Here is a 16245-nt window from a genome sequence, read left to right on the forward strand (position 1 = left end):
AAGAATACTGGCACAGTTACTTGGGAAGCATGTAAATGTTGCTACCGGGGTGTCTAAGGGACGAGGAGGAGTTCAGATGCTTAGCATCTGGTTACTGCTATAGTCAATAAGAGACAGTTAAATGATTCAGCTTAAGATAAGGGGATTAGTGACATGTCTGCTGTAGCTTTTAATTCTGGGGTATGTGTTGTGATAACAAAGCTGAGTGATCCATTATGCCCAAGTTGCTATGTCAATCAAGACTAAATTGTTGCACGTATATTTGTGTTACGTAATAACATATGAACTAACCAGAATAATATATTTAGATGATGCCAGGAAGTACTAGCTTGTTCTTGTTAGTGGTGCTTGTCAGAAGTTCTGTCCACATATATTTTTATAGCTCAATTATTTTTTACTTGGCAATACAAATAAAGCTTCGAAGAGACAAACATCTTTTTCCTGTCCTTGAACTTCAAGAAGTTTTCATTTCTTCATCACAGGATTCAAATAAGCTTATCTATTTTTCTAATGGAGAATTAAATGTTTTTCTTCTCCTATTTTGTTTTTTATTTGTTTTAATGCAAAACTGCGTAGCTACAGGAAACTCTGGAGGTATGCCTGTTCCACAATAAGGAGATGTCTGTAGTAGTTAACAATGAGAGAACAGAGATATAGCTATCATAGGACAGCCAGCAAAGTAGTTATTTGGTTGCTTTGTCACTGGTGGCTCATAGCATTGGCACTCTGTGGTTGTCTGTCAGATCTGTGACTTTTATATCCTCTTTTTTTTAAATCTGATCTGCCAGAAACTGATTTTTATAGTGAAAAGAAAGTATCAAATGATACCCGCAAACAGCATTTTTGGCTACGTGTGAAATGTATTAAAAAGCCTCTGAAATCCCCTCATCGGTTTTGCAACCCTTTCTCATGCTTGAAAGACTGTGTGATCAAAAGGGAAGAAGCATCTTCCTCCTTTTCAGTTGCCACAACTGCAATAGGGAGTGAAAAAACCTCATGCAGCCCATGTGGTTGGTCCCATGACAGCAACAGGAATTCATGTTTTCCTACAAAGGAACCCTACAAACCCACCTAGTGTGTAGGTGTCCCTTAGGCAGGCTTTTCGACTTCAGGGCAGTACAGCAATAGTGGTATTTGCAGTATCCATGAGGAACCCGAAGATTTCCTTGAAGGAGATTCACAGGAGCTGGACTGGACATGAGGAAGCAGGGAATGATGCACATTCTCCCCATACTTTTCTCCTACAAATTCCCAGACTGTGGAAAGGATCTACATGTAAGAGGACTTCTTTATGTGGAAATCATAGGACTATTGCTAACTGTAGTTACCACAAGCCCTACAGCTGTAACTGTTAAATAATGTTACTTAGCATTTTCTATTCAGTGCCTTTTCCTCACTTCTTTGCTTAGCACCAAAGTAATTACATCTGAGATCAAGAAATTACTTTTAGCATTTGACAAGATACATAACTAGCAGTGTGGAGGTTAGGGTTGGGATGTTCTCTTTTTTTCAGGTGGGAAGTTGATGCTTCTTGCATAATGAAAATTTAAAATCTTGGTTGCATTCCTAACTATTGTTACCAATTTTGAAAGGTCTTCCTCTTTAGAAAGATCATGGTAATACACCTCAGCTTTCAAGCCAACTCTTCTTGCAGTCATTTCCTCCACCCTCGTCAGCAACTCATCCTGGCCCTTACTGGTGCAGTTTATAAACAATGCATTATTAGTTCCTCTTTGTCCTTCCTTTCTCCTTCCTTTTCATATAAAGATAAGATGACTTCCATTTATAGAATTACCTGCTATTTGCCCTAAATATCTTGACAGCCACTCCTTGCTTTCAGTACTCCTTTGCAGCCTGTAGCAAAGGCAACTTTTCTTTGCAGTTGCACTTAAATACCTACAATGTTGTCCTTAAGTTACAGTATAATATAATATGCCGTAAAGGCAACTGTGTGATTTTGATTCTCGCAAGCCAAAAGAGGCAAATTAGTGTTGTTAGTATTAGTGAATACATTATTATCACTGATTCCATAACGTAGTAACTAAGGAATTCAAATGTGCGGGATAGTGTTTAGCTCTCAGTGTTAACCTTACAAAAAGTAACTCCCTTGAAATCGACTCAGTTGACCCTATCCTCCAACAGATAGGGAGAATATCTAGCTATCTAACATCTGTCAGCCAGGAGAAAACACTATGTATACATGAAGCATAATAGTCCTCATTATACTGTCTCCATGTTTTCATAAACAAGTACAGTTTAACAAACAGTTGAAATCATATAGAAGATTAACGAAAAACTTACTACATATATAAGTGTATGATCTTGACTTTAAAATTGAGTAACAAATCCCTGGTTTTGAGAAAGCCTGAAAGCATTTGCTGTTTGCTTCACTACCTTGTAAGAGACACTTCATGTAATAGGTTTAAATTGGCCATATTTGGTATTCACTTGGCCCTCATCTATTTTGTTCTGTCTGCATTCTGATAAAATAGCATGCTTGGAATTATGATTAGGGTGTTCATTATTTCAGGCATTTTCTTAATTGTTGAAATATGTCTGAGCTACTTATATTTAAATTAAAGTATTTCCATATGTGATTTAGTGGAGCAGCCACTACTTCACTGGATATTACTAAGACTGATTTCCATAGAATGCCCTTTTTACTACCCATTGTTAATTACACATGCAGCTGGAAGGGAGAGTTCTGTATTGTACACTCTTCATAGATGAAATTCTTGGTACAAATCAGATACAAGATATGTCAGAAGTTTTGTAGAATAACTGATACTTAAAAATTGGAAAGAATTTTTTTAAAAAATATAGTGGCAATCAAATCTTAAGTGATTTTTACTCTGCATACCTTAAGGTCTAGATGAACAGCATGTTTTATAACCATGTTAAAAGCAGTCATAAAATAATCCCAATTGGTTTCTTCTCTGTTATGAAGTTAGCAGCATAATAAAATATACAGATTTCTTCAGACATGTATTCAATACATAGCAAGATTTATTGCTATAGTCTGTGTCAGATTCTGTTCTCATGCATTCTACTGTAAAAGTGAAAAAAACCCAACTGAAATCATTGATTGATTAAATCGCAACCTCACATTTGTACTGCATTACTGAAAACACAGTTTGTTTATTAACACAAAAACCAACAGCATGAATTGAGAAGGAGTGTTTTCCTATTTACCTAGTTTGTTATCCTTTACAGTGCATTTGAGGTATAGCAACACGGGCCAGACAGACATTCACATTCATTTTTCTCCATCCTGAACCCTGTAACATTGATTTAGATGTATTCTGACATGTTGAAACTTCAGGTGCTGTTTTGGGTAATGGAGAACCCATTATTTCCTAGTTGAGACTGCAGTGCTCTCTGTAATAACACAGCTACATGCAGGTATATCTGTCTGCAGGTTGAATATAGCATTTTAGGAGTTTATTCTTCTCTTGATACTCCTGAACATCATTTACATCAGAGGGAGCTGTGGATAGTTATCCAGGGGAGAGCAAGCACCTATGTGGTTTAATGTCAAAGCTGTATTATGATGCTGTTGCAAGGCCAAGTGACAAGGAAAGCAGAGTGAGAATGGGTCTGACTCTCCAAAGTGAAATTCTAAGCCTGTTTTTACATGATGGCCCCAGGAATTGTTGTACCGATTGTTCAAGGATTCTGGTCCTCTCGCTCAGCTGGGCAGAATGCAAAGCAAGAGGAAATCTTCCTACTTTGTGCAGCACCGGCTGAATGCATTTCAATGGGCTGGAGTGTCACTTGTGATTTATTGCCCATTTTTGTTCTTGTATGTGTTATATTTGTCATTTTTGCAGTGACAGTTTCAGCTATAAAACAGTATAGTTACAAGAAAATGTTAAGAGGATACAGGAGTGCCATGGGAGCTACTGTTTCCTTTTCTCCTTTTTTTTTTCCTAGTACATTACAGAGTCAAATGTCAGGTTTTCTGTTTTCAAGACAGTGCAGGCAAGGCATCTAGGATTTTAAACATAAGTACATTTTCCACAAAGCACCTAAAGAAGAGCTGAAGTTAAACAATTAGACAAAGAGGACCTAAAAATAATGCTGATAACAATTCACAAATGCTGAAATAACCCATAATATAAATACAAGCCCTTTCCAGCTGTAGACAATAGAGAACCTGAGCTGATTAGAAGTGAGTTACCAATGTGATTGTTAGTGATATTAAGTACTCCAGTTCATGTTTCACAATGTTAAGAATTCCTGTAAGGTTTTCTAAAAATGAATTACCAGTCTTAGTTTTGAATGTGTTCAAGTCATAGAAAAGCCAGAGGTTCTGGTCAGGGGTTCAGGACCTCCTCCATTCAGCTCCCCTTACTCTGAACAGGTTGGGTTGGGAACAGTGGGACCTTTGCAACTTTCCTGCATAAATAGGAGCTTAGGGAGGATAAACTGCAGAGGGCTATACCAGCAGTTCTGCTCTGGCCATTGATGCTTATGGTTGGCCAAGGATGTATGGGTTCATCAGCCACCCTGGCACTGTATCGCCAGAGCCAGTGGTGTTAGAGAGCTGGGACAGGAACAGATGGAGAAGATCCCATGACCTAGAAGAAAGTATCAATCTTTCCTACACTTTAGGAAGGACAAGTAGCCTAATTAGGTATGTTTTGCACTGTAGAAACTGTTTGTCTTTGTTAGGGGTTTCTGTGGCACAGGTTTTTTTGGTAGCAGGGGAGGGGGCTGCAGGGGTAGCTCCTGTGAGAAGCTGCTCGAAGCTTCCCCGGCTCTAAGTCGGACCCGACTCTAGCCCAGGCTGACCCCATCAGTGGCAGTGGTAGCGCCTCTGGGAGAACAGATTTAGGAAGGGGAACCTGCAGTGAGTGGGGGGAGTGGGATGTGAGAGGAACCCCTCTGCAGACACCGAGGTCAGTGAGGAGGAAGGAGGGGAGGAGGGGAGCCTGAGGCGGTGGATGCCCCTGCAGCCCGCGGTGAGACAAGACGGCAGGCTGTCCCCCCCCAGCCCATGGAGGGGAGCGGGGGAGCAGAGGCCCCCCAAGATGGCCGTGACTCCATGGGAAAGACCACGCTGGAGCAGTCTGTGACTGAAGGGCTGCAGCCTGCGGAAAGGACCCACACCAGGGAAGTTCGGGAAGAACTGAAGCCCACAGAAGGGACCCATGCCAGGGAAGTTTGTGAGGAGCTGCAGCCTGCGGAAAGGACTCACGTTGGAGAGGTTGGTGGAGGACCGTCTCCCGTGGGAGGGACCCCCCGGTGGAGCAGGGGCCGAGTGCGGAGTCCTCCTCCCCCTGAGGAGGAAGGAGCGGCAGAGACCAGGTGTGGCGAGCTGACCCCAACCCCCATCCCCGGTTCCCCTGCGCCGCCGGGGGGAGGAGGTGGAGAGAACCGGGAGTGGGGTTGAGGCGGGAAGGAGGGAGGGCTGGGAGGAAGGTGTTCTAAGGTTGGGTTTTACTTCTCAGTGTCCATGTTTTGTTCTGATTGGTAGTCAATGAAATTGATTTTGTTTCTTCCCCCAGTTGAGCCCGTCTTTTGCCCGTGACCATCAGTGGTGAGTGATCCCTCCCAGCCCTTATCTCGACCCAGGAGCCTGCCTTTATATTTTCTCCTCATCCCACTGGGGCCGGGGGGCTGCGTGGTGCTTTGTTACTGGCTGGGCTGAAACCACAACAGTCTTTTATTCAGAAGAGTTAAAAAGTTGGTTGCCAGAGTTAATAGTCGTTGCAGGATCTGTGTTACATCCCTCAAGTACACAACTGATTTGCAAATTTGAGTGTTCCAGTTGATAGCTGAGAGAAGAATATGATTCCAAGTGTCAATGTCAAATATCTCTTTCATGAAGAGTGAAACAAAATTTAACTTAAGCCACTGAGTCTTTTTGGTTCATCCTAGCTTGAAAAATAATCTATTTGCTCAGTAATGTGTAATCTTAATATGAGGATATGTCTGAGGCAGTTTGAGGTTGGATTTGCAGGGAGGGCACTTTCCTTCATCTCATTAGAGAAACATAAAACTCAGTCATGAAAATAACAATATGAATGAACTGACCAGGATAAATTCTTAACAAACTGAAGGAATCTCTGCCATCTGTGTAGTACTGGTCATTATCATGTCTAATCAAAAATATTTCAACATCAGCAAACTACAGAGAAGCAGAAAATATAAAACAAAGCAAAAATACCAGTAGGTAATTTTTAGAACATGGTTGTATGTCATATAGTGTGTTATTTCATTTCTGTGTGATTTTTACATTCAAAGCAGAACATGTTTTGCATATACTTCAATGAAAAATTAAGGAGAGACAAGAGAAGAGAAACTCAGAGATGAAGTTAGTAACTAAAAACCCCTGTGAATTTCAATGTTTCCCATCTGTAGCTATTGACTGTATTCAGAAAATGTTAAGCAATTAGAATTATTTGAAAGAAAATGTGGGACCAGTTGCGGGTAAAATAACCTGTAGTTTTTGGGAACTGCAAATCTTGTGTTTGTATCACTAGAAAGTTCAACAAATGTGTAATGCAATATTACATGTATTACCTCTGTGTTAATGTATAGGTGAACATTACAATGTGTTACGGTTAAATAGAGTAGTACAGCAAAGAGGAGAGTAGTAATGTTGACGTTTCAAAAGACACAGAACATACTACCGTGGGCAAAATACTGTTTCAGCAATTCACTCAGTTTAGACTCCTTGAAATAACAGAAGCCTTAATAAATATCTAAGCTGCATTTGTCTGCTTGGAGTAATAACACTATGCAAGCTATGACTGTAGTTATTGATGGGTTTTTAACACCTGCTTCTCCAGACATTGTATGGAAAATGTCCTTTTCTGCAGTAATGGGAGTTTGACTGCAAGAGCCAATGATTTTAGAGCTCTGGGAAAGGCATTTAAGTATATGTGTGCATTTGCAAGTATTTATTTTTCCAAAACTTTGAACTTTCATTTTCTTCTCTTCATCTGATTTTCTGCTATTGCTGACCACTAAGAAGTTTTTGTGTAAACAGAAAACTCCCATGCAAATGAAAGCTGAGTCACAGTTTTGCATAAAAGTCAGTGGAAGTTGCTGGCTCACATGGTTTCAAGCTGACAAGAGGGGAAATACAGTAGTTTCAGGTTCTGTTTCATCTTTTGAGTTCACATCGGAAACAAAGGGAAACAGGAAAAATGGTGAATTGTCATTGGTCAGGAGCAAACAAAGTATTCATGAAACCTTTTTGAAGCAAAATGGTTATATTTTGTACTTTTCAGTATGCTGTCATTGAATTAGCTCCTGGTTATGAGTAAATGTGTCAATAATTAAAAGTGATATGAAAAGAATTGATGAGAAAAATGTCTATTTAAGGCATTCTTAATCAAATAGGACAGATGGAGATTTTTCTGTAACCCCTAAAACCTTCAGGAAATATATGAAACATGAGATGTAAATCAGTGATAACCATTCAGAGGAGGCCTAGTCTATTCTTCCCCTGTACTAAAATCTTGGTTCATCTAACATTGCTTCAGTTTGGACAGGTTTTTTATTGGCAATACTGTAAATGCTTCTGAAATGTGAACAAAAGAACTGCTACACTGTATTGGCACAAAGACAGATTTAGGATTCTGTGGGATTATTTTTCTTTTCTTGTGCTGATTCTCCTTTCCAGTTCCTCTAGCCAACCTTCCTGCCCCAAAACAGTGTTGACTCTGGAAATTCTTTAAAAAAAAAAGTTTTATGTCTGTTTTCCAGCTTTTTAAAAATTTATCACAAATGTATTTTTACCTTTCTGCATGCATCATTGCATGTATAATGCCATTTGTCTTTGAGTAGAATGAGCCATGTTATGCTTTCCTCCAAGAAAATAGGTAGGTAGTGAGTAATGATTAGTAAATTCTGAGTGTGATTGTTTCTGAAGGATTTCTGAAGAACCCTTCAGAAGGGACACAATGTGGAGGGAGGCTGGTAGTGGAAATCACCAGGAATGTCAGCCTCATCGATGAGCCAGTGGCAGCATAGGCCAAAAAATGCATGGATGTGCAGATTTACCATGGGGATTCCTATACTACATTGTCCTTCTGCCACTGCCTCTCCCCCATTCCTCGTAATGGCAAAGTAACCAGATCTTCGCTGACTTTGCATTTGTAACTGTTCATTAGTATTCTTGTAGTTAAGTCCTCAGTGGCAGAAAGATCAGAAGATAGTACCTCACTTCCACTACTTCCTTCCCATGCTGGATGTGATCCCTTGGATTCATGGATGGAAAATAAAATGGTTGTGTTTGTCCATGCCAAGAACATCTAGTTCTGTAGCTGAGTTTCACCCTGAGTAGGTCAGGTCCAGAAACATTACTCTGATCTGACTTGACATCTTCCCTACCTCGTGGAGCCCAACTGAGTACTAGCAAAACCACAGTTTTACCTCCCCTAAAGAGGGCAGAGTCCTATTCAGGCTTCAAATCCACACCTTTCCTGTTTGTAGAAAATAGTTGAAGTAAACTTTCAGGGATGTCTGATATTTCTTGACATTTTTCAATGTAGTTCCAGGAGTAGATCTGGTGTTGAAAGCATGAGAGTCAACCAGAGGCCTCCTTCAGCAATAAGTGAAATTCAAATGTCCATGGTGAGAGTGATAAATTATCTGCTACTTCTGTAGAAGTAGCTAGAATGTGGTGCTGAGTTGCTTAGAAAATGCATCATGTATGGGCAGGGATCAGTCTGGACTATCTGCTTTCATTTTATTGGAGCTAATTTGAGAGAGTCAGTCTTCTACCCTGAGTACTGTTGGCTTGAGGTTATGTAGAGAACCATAAAATCAAATGTTTTAGGGCTAGAAGCTCCCCTTGTTGTACATGATACGTCTAGGACTTCTTGTTCACACAAGTCAGATTTATAAAATGCTGTTGCACTTCCAGTGGCTACAAGTGGGACCTCTTTCACACAGCATCAACTGGTAAACAGCCATGCATTTCAAAGTACTGAGACACCTGTAGTTCTAGCCCTTGTTGGTGTCTCTTTCTCAGACTTCCTCATCCTTATTCAGTGACTTACATGTGTACGGCTAATTCAATGCAAGGATGCTCTCATTGCTCCTCAGTCAACCTTCTTGATCAGAAATTTCCATCTCATGAAGTCTTATTGACCTTTGTTGTGTTTGGGTAGTCAGAAAGCAGTTTGGTAAAGAAGCCCATTTTTTTCTTTACATAGTAGTCAGGAGGATTTTATCTTTTATTTCAGTGGCAGGGTCTGTCTTTCAAATATGCTGCCATGACCTTTACCTTTGTTGACAAAGAGGTCTGTGATGTGCACCATTGTGGCTGCTTCTTTGGCCACACTGTGTGAGTACTTATAAATATGTAACCAGACTTTTTTCTTCATAAAATAGACTAAAGGGCTGCGGGGAGAGTGGTGGTGGTGGTACCCTTTAGGGCCATTTGAAAGCTTAACGTTCCAAAGACTATATTTTTTCCTTAGGAAATTATTTATTTCCAAGAAGGAGATACACCATGTCTGTATATTCTAGACTTGTTATTAATTTCTGGTTGTGGTGTAGCTGTTGAGTATGCTTTAAACATCCCTTTATGATATCAGTGCTCTTGAAGTGCGAGGAGTTACACTTTCTTTCTTCGCATATGAGTGAGGGCTTCCAACTGCTTGGGTGCCCACTGGAGAGGAAAATTTTTATTAATTTTAATTATTTAAATTTCCTTGATTAAGATAAAAGGGAAAAAAAGAGCTAGCAGAAAGGTTGGTGGTTTTGTTGCAAATGAGCAAATGTGCTGTTTATCAAGGCTTGCTTGCTTGTTTTCTTGTAAGTTCCTTTTTTAAAAAACACAGTCTCCAGAAAAATCTTGTCTAAGGAGTCTGGATAAAAATCCTGTTAAAAAATAGAGTGTGATGAGACCAAAAGATACGTATAAAACTGGGAACTTTATTTGGTTTAGGCATGTTTTGTAAAGAATGTTATTATTCCTCACAACCAGAAACACAGATGTTTAACAAAAAAAGTCTTTTTGCTCACATGCACCAACATGAATCATCCACCAGTGAGAAATACAGTCATTTGATAATCAGTAAAATGAGTCATATTCATCAGTGAAGTAGTTCTTTGCATTTCTTTTCATGCAGTTCTTTGTCGCTTATATTTACATTTTTGTAAAGAATATCACAAACAAAATTAATAATTCATAATTATTGTTACACAGTGGAGCCTTATTTTGATAGTCCCTTCTCAGCATAGATCTTTTAACAAGGCTGTTTTTTCCTGCATTTAAAAAACACCAAATAAACAATGTACCAAATCAACATGGTTGTCTTATGGAAGTACAGAAATCTTTTTTAGGAAAGGAAGATCTGTACACAGCACTATGTATTGTACCAAAGATCATAAATTACAGAGAAGATACTTTCCTGCTAAAATATAAGTGCTGTTTGCCCTCTTTCCCAGACATTCAAAAAATAGATTTAGTGAGTGCTAACACATCATAGGAGGGAAAATCAGGATACTTTGATTTCAACACTTCAATGGCTCCTGTGCTTAGCAAAAGAGAAAGAAAACATAATCCCTGCCCTGTGGAAAAAGCAGTTTATACACATGAGCAATTCCAAAAGAAGCCAGGAATAGAAAGGGAAAAATACTGTAAAAAGAGAAGTAAAGCAGACCTTATTCTGAGGCATTTACAAAATTAATATATTCAAGGCATGGAGTAGAGAGAGAAAAACTGAAAAAAATGCTTATTAAAACCACCTTCTGTCACAAATTATACCCTGCTCAACACCACCTTGTAACTTCTGCCATATGGACAAAAAAGCAGTGTAGTTTCGAAGGAGAACTACGAACATTGATTCGAAAGCTAACAAGGAGGAAGGGGAGAGAGAACTTTCTCACTTAGCTGGAGTTCTACCAGGAGTAATAAAACAAAGACATTGTTAGCAGAATACATGCTGGCTAGCAGATGAGGACTGAATGCCAGTCACTTACAGTATAAACAGACTAGCCAGGGTGGTAATTCATTTCATCTACAAATCTGTATGTGTTTTGGGTCTTCTCCAAGACAGTCACAAATCCTGGCATCTGGAATGAACTTGAAACTCAAATAAAAAGCATGTTGGACTGGCTTGTCTTTTCATAAGACCAGTAATGCTGCTACAGACTTAAAAATGAGGGTACAGTTTTCTGCAGTCATAGGGGACATGGGGGTAGAAAAGCTGAGGAAACTTCTGGAGTAAACTGGAAATTTAGCACTACTGCCCCATTCAGGTGTATTTTGCAGTCTGTGATACAGGATTGGAATTCCTATTTATCATTTGACATTTATAAGAAGGACCTACCTCTGTGGAGCACCCGTTTTCATACCAGTAGCACAGACACATTTGTATACTTTCTTATTTTGTCATACTGCATTTTATCCCAGCCCTTTACTTTTGGCACCTCTGCTTTTCCTACCTTTATATTTATGAACCTTTATGTTACTTTCTTGCTTGGAACACCCTAACTGATGTCATCCATAAAAACATTACTCTGCCCTCAGGTCACTCTTGAAGATGTTTTCTACTGTGTTGCTAACTGGAAATGCTGAGTGATACCATCTAGCTAAAAGAGCAGGAAGGGTAGAAGTGTTCATTTATTTGGGTATTGTAAATGCATTTTCTTAGGGGTATTTGCCTCCCCCTCCCACCTGTGATTGCTACACCTGCCTGTTACAGCCTAGCTCAGCTAGATAGTATGCTTTTAGTGGCAAAGATTGTTTAGCTGTGTGCTTGCACTGTTCTTAGCACAGTGGGGCTCCCAATCCGATTTAGAGCTTCTACACTCTACTATCATACAAATAATAGAGAGTAATAATGATAGTAGCCTTTGTAATTTGTGTGGTCCTTGGAGAGCATGGGCAGAGTCTTTAAAGCCAAGTTCTCTGATCTTGTCAGTCATCTTTGTGGCAGGGACGATAGGATCCTAGTGATGGGTGTTCCAATGCAGCATTACACTTCTCTGCCTGCCTTCTGCCTTGTACCATTTTGTGTGATTTCTGCCACCTAATCACAGTGCAACTGTCACACAGGGGTATAATGTTTAATTTTCCTGACTCACTCTGTGAAACAAGTTAAAAGTAGGTGCTGAGATGTGATAGTTGAATCACACTGCCTGCATTAAAAAATCATGGGCTAATTACTAACACAACAGGTTAGTCTCAAGTTTGACTAGAAACTAGGACGATCTGGACTAACTATTACTACTTTAAAGCTTTGTAATGTTAACCATTACATCAGTCACCGGAACACCTGTGAATGAAATACAGTTGGAAAGGCTTGCAAGTGACTTACCAAGCAAGTACCTTTTGAGAGCTTAAAGCTGCAGAAAGGAAGTAAAAAAGGCAGCAACTACAGTCAGCCTTCAGTGGAAGAAATAAAATGAGACCAGTCTAGTTAGTTAAAGGAAAGGATTATTTTTTGACTCAAGTAGAAGAAATTTCTGGATTTTTTAGAGATTGCTTTAGACAAAACAACCTATAGCTAGTTTTCAGTACTAAGAGCTTTAATCTTACTCCTTTCTTTGAAAGTATAACTAGCAGCTCCTAGACTATTGAGCCAGGGTAATTTTACTGGTCATTCTTTTCTATACAATGGTCAGTCATTTCTAACTACATATTTTTGGAAGGGACTAATAAACATAGAAAAGCAAATCCAAACCTTGTTCATTTACAAAGAGAGAGGGAGAGAGGTTTTGTTCAGTTTGGTAGAGGTCTACATCTATTACTGAAGAACTTTTTCATTGGCTTTGAAAAACAAGATAATGCTTGCATATAAGTTAAAAGAATTATATTTTGCTTAGCTAGTTCATTTAGCAAATAGTCTTAACTTCCATTTTAATGAGGAGTAGTTCTGCTCAAACTTTTCTATCCATAAACTACATACAGGAGATTATTGTTTATGAAGTTTTGAGGTTGATGCATAACATGACACTTGCGCCTTCTGAGTGAGAAAGGAAAGGGAAATTTTCCACCCAAGGAAGTAGCAGAACTGTTTTCCAAAAAGCACAAATTATTCCTATAATACTAATACCAGACCTGTATATCTCTGATGAGAACTAGAAATTCTTCAAAGAGAGAGGAATTTTTTTACACAGTCTTCTAACCCATGGTACAGAAATAGAAATTTCACTGCATGAAGTAATATAAGAATTCACAGTATGGCAGACACTAAATATTGGTGACTAGACTATAATTCAGTTCTCAGTCTGAAAAGGAGGTAAGATGCCAAGAAGTGGCTGACTAATCACTAAACTTCAGAAAAGGAGATTCCAGTAATAAGAAAAAGTTAATGGAATAGGTCTGAGAGTCAAAAATAAGTGAAATAAAATCTTCAGGTGTTTCATGGATACTACTTAAAAATGTTATCACTGAGTCTTGCAAAGTACTGAACAAAAAGGAACCCATGAAGAAAAGTCATAGATCAGGCCAGCTGAATGCCGTTTTTTCTAAGTGAAGAAAAAAAGATATTTCACATTTTAAATGCTGCTGTAGGAAAAGCCACAAAGAATGGGCAAAAAATAAGTAAAATGGAAACCGTAATCACTGAGATTAATTAGAAAAGTAAATAACTAAGAGTATGGAACTAAACAATGTTACTGTCTTCCACTTTATTCACTGCAGGGAGCCTGTGGAAATACTTTGCTGGGTTTTGTGGCACCTTGGGGTTTATCTATAAGCGTGTGTTGTGGTTTCAGCCCAGCCAGTAACAAAGCACCACACAGCCCCCGGCCCCAGTGGGATGAGGAGAAAATATAAAGGCAGGCTCCTGGGTCGAGATAAGGGCTGGGAGGGATCACTCACCACTGATGGTCACGGGCAAAAGACGGGCTCAACTGGGGGAAGAAACAAAATCAATTTCATTGACTACCAATCAAAACAAAACAAGGACACTGAGAAGTAAAACCCAACCTTAGAACACCTTCCCCCCAGCCCTCCCTCCTTCCCGCCTCAACCCCACTCCCGGTTCTCTCCACCTCCTCCCCCCGGCGGCGCAGGGGAACAGGGGATGGGGGTTGGGGTCAGCTCGCCACACCTGGTCTCTGCCGCTCCTTCCTCCTCAGGGGGAGGAGGACTCCGCACTCGGCCCCTGCTCCACCGGGGGGTCCCTCCCATGGGAGACAGTCCTCCATGAACTTCTCCGGCATGGGTCCTTCCCATGGGCTGCAGTCCTCCAGTCACAGACTGCCCCATCGCGGGCTTTCCCATGGAGTCACGGCCACCTTCGGGGGCATCCCCCTGCTCTGGCGTGGGCTCCTCCCTGGGCTGCAGGTGGGCCTCCGCTCCCCCGCTCCCCTCCATGGGCTGGGGGGGGACAGCCTGCCGTCTTGTCTCACCGCGGGCTGCAGGGGCATCCACCGCCTCAGGTGCACCTCCTCTTCCTCCTCACTGACCTCGGTGTCTGCAGAGGGGTTCCTCTCACATCCCACTCCCCCCACTCACTGCAGGTTCCCCTTCCTAAATCTGTTCTCCCAGAGGCGCTACCACTGCCTCTGATGGGGTCAGCCTGGGCCAGAGTCGGGTTCGACTTAGAGCCGGGGAAGCTTCGAGCAGCTTCTCACAGGAGCTACCCCTGCGGCCCCCTCCCCTGCTACCAAAAAAAAGCATGCCACACAAACCCATAACAGCATGTCTCTGTTTTTCACTTCTGGCAGGAATCGCTCTAGTTTGTTCTCATCAAGGAAAGACTTTCCAAAGTCAGCACCTTTATCCTTTTTAAACTGGCAGGAAACATTTCCTTGTCCTTTCATTTTCTAAGCAGGTCCCTTGAGCTGTCCTGCACTCACTGCTTTTTACTGACCTATTGCCTTTCTAGAGGTGGGCCACAGTGTATGTGTTAGTTTGCTTGATTCTTCTAACTCCGCTAGCTCAGACAGCCTCAGTAAGAAAACAGAAGTGAGGTTATTGTGCAAGTTTTAAAGTCAGGTTTCTGTGTGCAAGAGTAGAACCTAAAGCTTAAAAGTAAAACGAACAAAAAAGCCCCAGATAAAGTCATTAGGTCCAGTGTTATAAGGAAAATGCAGTGGGCTTAGCTCAGCTGTTGGCAACAGTATGCAGTTTGTCATTAAAAACAGATATTTTGCTGGAGGTATAGAACTCCACTAGTCTTGTAGCTATATATGTTTTAAGGCTCTAGGGTGATCAAGGAATTTAAAAATTTCTGTCAGACATATTGGTTGAAACAACAATAATAAATAGAATAAAACACCAGGACTATAATATCATGATACAATAGTGTATAGTTAACACTATTTCTGTGAAGAAAGATTACATTTCACTCAACTTTTTTAGTATGTGTCAGCACAGCAGAGTAAAAGAGAAACCATGGCATCATTTTTTTGGACTTGCAATAGTAATTTTCAAAATCTCTCTTGAAAACATACAAACAAAACTAAGAGCATAAATTGACATTGCAGTTTATCAAGTGGTAAAATGAATTTCAGAACTACTGCCCCTAGCTGCTTCAATCCCCTTACACACAGTTCACCTTTCTCTCCATGGTGCCAGTGTGCTATAGGTTAAAAGTCAGTTACGAAGTAATTATGATGTGAGAGACAAATATTGCTCTGGATCAAAGTCTACCTATCAGACAGAAACCAGAGATAAGTAAACTGCCAGTTTATTGTAGGTAATGCACTTAAGGGTTTAGTATTATATGCTGTACAGTATGTCTGTTAAATACATGGAACAGTCAACGTTGAGGCAGCAACTCTTGAGTATGATGCTAGGTGAGGTGGGTTAGCAGAATTCACACAGGACTGTGAGGAATTTCAGCAGGACAAAAGCAAACTGAATAAAGAGGTAGTACCAACTCAAATTTCAGTCTTGAAAAATGCTATGTAGTGTTCAGCAGAGGTAAATTAGAATGACTTTTAACTCGTAAAGGGCTCAAAATTGAACACAGGACTGAAGAAAGGGATGCAGGTTTCACTGTAAAAAATGTACCAGTGACCTGTACAGTGTCCATCTAATGTCAAAATAAAACCAAACAGAATGCTAAGGGGGATGAAGAATGGGGTAGAACATAATTTTCAAAAATTCTGTTGTAGAAAAACTGAGGTATGTTAAAGGAATAAATAGTATTAAATAAAATGAAGAAAGTTGCTCCAGAATTTCTAATACTAAAAGACTCAAGGGATGCTCAAGGAAGGTGAAAGGTGGCAAATTTGGTTCATTTACCCAAGTGTATTTTGGAACCCACTGATACCAAGAAAGGAGCAACATTCTGTCAGGGAATGAATGAGATGGTGAAT

The 16245-nt window shown here is 40.2% G+C and overlaps 1 protein-coding gene across 15 annotated transcripts in view; it reads left to right on the top strand.

Annotated features, from left to right (window-relative positions):
- The window catches only part of PTPRM (protein tyrosine phosphatase receptor type M), a 505106-nt gene that overhangs the window by 319380 nt on the left and 169481 nt on the right, over positions 1-16245 (top strand). The window lies entirely within an intron of this gene.

Source organism: Aquila chrysaetos, chromosome 4, assembly GCF_900496995.4.
Source record: "Aquila chrysaetos chrysaetos chromosome 4, bAquChr1.4, whole genome shotgun sequence".
Classification (NCBI taxonomy): domain Eukaryota; kingdom Metazoa; phylum Chordata; class Aves; order Accipitriformes; family Accipitridae; genus Aquila; species Aquila chrysaetos.